This window comes from Benincasa hispida, chromosome 9 (genome assembly GCF_027475165.1).
Source record: "Benincasa hispida cultivar pf3 chromosome 9, pf3_genome.v1.1, whole genome shotgun sequence".
In the NCBI taxonomy this organism is placed as follows: Eukaryota; Viridiplantae; Streptophyta; class Magnoliopsida; order Cucurbitales; family Cucurbitaceae; genus Benincasa; species Benincasa hispida.
In genome coordinates, this window is record NC_143486.1 from 8,818,964 (window position 1) to 8,822,640 (window position 3,677).

Below are 3,677 nucleotides of genomic sequence, written 5' to 3' on the forward strand. Positions count from 1 at the left end.
ATTTATTAATATCCTAATCGATATTTCCATATAATATGACTTTTCATTTATAAATTTAGATTTTAACATACCGTAGTGTGAAAAATAACATGTTAATTCTACCAATAATTTTTTTTTTCTTTTTCATTCATGTTATATAGGGTAAGAATTTAAAAATTCAAACTTCTTAATTGATGATATAGGTCTTACTTAGTTGAGATATATTATTGACGATCAACTTCTATAAATTTGATCTTGAATAAAATGGACAACATATGATACCTTCGACTAAAAAGTCAAACTTTTGAATTCTAATTCCTATATTATTATTGTGAAATAAAAGAAGAAAAAGAGAACAAAGTTTAATTCCTTTATTGAAAGTTAATGCCATCTTTTATTGTGAACAATAAAATTTATATTTCTTTTAATTAATATTATCTTTTATTATTTTGAGTTCAAAGTAGAGAATCTACGACATTAATTATTGATGTCAAAGTTTGGCTTAAGGAAATCGTACTTGACTGAAAAAAGTTATGATGTCTAAGTCAGTAAAAAAATTTAGAATAGAGAAAAAATCAGAAGTTTAAATTACCTCATATGGAGTCATGATGGTCTATTCATAGGTATTTGACCTAGAATTTTATTTTTGATACTAGTTTCTTAATCCCTAGCTATAAATCTCATATTATATTATTTTGATTTTTTTATTTTATTCTGCTGGATCAAAATCTACTCTTCAACATTAATGTTCGTGGATATCAACAGTCATGGTTTAATCGGATACATTATTTTTTGTACGTATTATGTTTACTAAATATAATTAGATTTTGTAAATATGAGTACATATACATCGTATAATGTTTTTTTTTTTAAAAAAGGACTACATATGGTTAATTGTTAAGTTCTTTAATCCACAATTAATGAGGTACAAAAAATTTTGTATTATAAAATATATTTTATCTACTTTGGATATATTTTTTACCCCTCCATGGTGCTTAAAATTTTTGTGAGATTCAATACATTAAATACCTCGCCAAGAATCAAAGAGATAAATAATAAATTAGATATAAATATTTTAAATGAAAGTTTAAAAATCAATAGTCGTTGTAGTATAGTGGTGAGTATTCCCGCCTGTCACGCGGGTGACCCGGGTTCGATCCCCGGCAACGGCGTTTAAATTTTTAGCATTTAAATTGTCTCAAGACACGTGAGAATTGGGAACGCCAAATGGATAAAGAAGCCAACATCTTTGTATCTTCCAATCCTAAAAAGCACAAAAAAAAAAAAAAAAAAAAAAAAATTGTTGCATATTATACCTTTTTTTTAATAAAAAAAATCAAAACAAAACAAAATTCAGTTATAAAAGTTAATTGTGACTTAAATAACTTTTAAAATGTAAAAAAATAAAAAATAAAAAATCTCATTTCATATGCATTTTGTTTTTTATTTTTGATTTTTATGATTAAATCTATATCATCTTATTTTATTATTATAGTTTTCATTTTTTTTAAATACTATTGAATTGTTAGTTAAATTTCAAAAATAAAAAATAAATTTAAAAACTTTATTTGTTTTTAAAATTTGACTTTGGTTTTTAGTTTTAAATAATTGTAAAAAGTAGATAACAAACCAAAAATGTAGAGATGGAATGTGAATATTTATAAGTGGCTTAATTTTCTAAAACTAAAAATAAAAAACTAAAAGGTAACCAAACATTACCTTAAAATTTTTCATTTAAATTGCGGAGCATGTTATAAGATAGCCAATTTATTGGAATTTTTCCTTGAAAAAGGTTATTTTACGAATTGTCTTCAATTTTGGATAGTTTTCTAACGTTATTAAATATAGGCATTAGGCTATTAATTTTTGCATTTTCTTTTCAATGATTTTACATCATAAATTTTACGATTTTTATTAATTTGTTCTCGATGTGAATTATAAAATTTATTAGTTTCTAATAATCACAAGACATAAATTCGAGATACTTTTTACCATTTCTCTCATGCATCTAATGATACAAAACAATTATAGACCACATTTTATATAGTCAATCTTGTTGAATAATTTCTCGAAAAAGTAGGATTTGTATTCAGAAGTCTTTAAATATAATATATATATCTATTATGAATTTATATTGGTTAATTCTCTCTGTGCTTTTATCCATATATTTAAGAAGAAAACAAGTGCATGTGCCCAAAGAAGATCTCTATATCCACCATAGCCAAAGCCAAAGCCAAAGCCAAAACAAAACTCAAAACAATTATTTTTCTTTATATTTTGGATCCTATATTAGTTTTTGTTTTTTCTATTGTCTGTTTAATGGGTTACCTACAAAACTTAAATACCAACTTGCTTTTGTGTGATGTATTATTATTCCATGGCCTCCATTGCATGTGCATGCAAATAACAAAACAACTTTTTCTCTCCCTACAAAATCACCACTTTTTTAATTTCCTTTAGAAATTAATTATTCTTGCATTTTGCATTAATGTTTGTGCAGGGATTTTCTTTTTCTTTTTGTTTTAAAGAAAAAAAAAAAGGATTTTGTTTTTTCTGTTTAAATTTTGAAATGGGATTTGCTAGACAATTTTTTTGAAAAATATTTGCTAGGATGGCTGCTCATTCCTTGTCATATGTCTTTTTACTATCATATTCTATTGTTCATTACATTTAATTTGTCAAGACATAACACAAGTTCTATATATTATATCTATAATAGTATAATATTATCTGTTATAAATATAAATTCTTGTGATTGATTTGTTAGTCTGATATCAATAGGAGAACTATTTTCATTTATATATCATGAATATCTCTTTCTTAGTTAACTTAGACTTTAATTTGTATTTAACATTTATAATCAAATAATTAAGTTGAGAAAAACAAAATATTCGATTTGTTTATTATTTTCAAGGTAGAAAGAAAATATATATTTTTTTTAAAAAAAATTATTTATGAAGTTTGGAAATTCTTGCATGAGTTGTGTCCTCTCTCTATTTTACCTTACTCTCGAGTAGGAGTGTTCATGGGTTGGGTTAGATTGGGTTGAAAGATTTTTTTAGACCCAACCTAATTGTTCGGATTATAAATTTCTTCAATCCAAATAACCCTTATTAAAAAATAACTCAACCCAATCCAGCCGGTTGGGTTGGTTCAGGTTAATCGGGTCATTTACTTAAAATTTTGTTCTCAAAAGAAGCAAAACATAAATATGTAAAAATCCAATTTAATTATTTTCATATATTGAATTAAGATTAACAACTCAATTTTAATTTATATAGTGAAAAAAGTGTAGGATTGTATCAACAGCAGCGGAAGCACAAAGATCACCTAAGCACTCAAATTCACTAATTTTTGTAAAATATAATTTGCAGAAACAAGTGGGTTTCAAGACATACCTCTTGTAAAACTTCTTCAAAGCTCCTTCACCAACTGCTATCTTCTCCAAATCTTGTTGTAGACCCGTCAAGATCTTCCCCACTATTCTCTTGGTGCTCTAGATTGAATTGTGGAACTCAAAACAAGCTTGAATCAAGGGTAGAAGGATAAAAGCTCACTGTAGAAAAACAGCTTGAAGAACTCTTTCTTTAAACCAGTTTTTCTCTCCAAATCTCTATAGATTGCATGCCCAATTTTTACTCCAATCTCTTCATTATATTGCAGATCAACATGCAAAGAGAAGAGTTGCATGAATTGCA

The 3,677-nt window shown here is 25.8% G+C and overlaps 1 non-coding gene across 1 annotated transcript; it reads left to right on the forward strand.

The window, feature by feature from the left end:
* Nucleotides 1-1,079: 1,079 nt before the first annotated feature.
* TRNAD-GUC (transfer RNA aspartic acid (anticodon GUC)) lies at nucleotides 1,080-1,151 on the forward strand. Its single transcript has one exon. It is a non-coding gene; the product is annotated as a tRNA-Asp (tRNA).
* The last annotated feature ends 2,526 nt before the right edge of the window (nucleotides 1,152-3,677 follow it).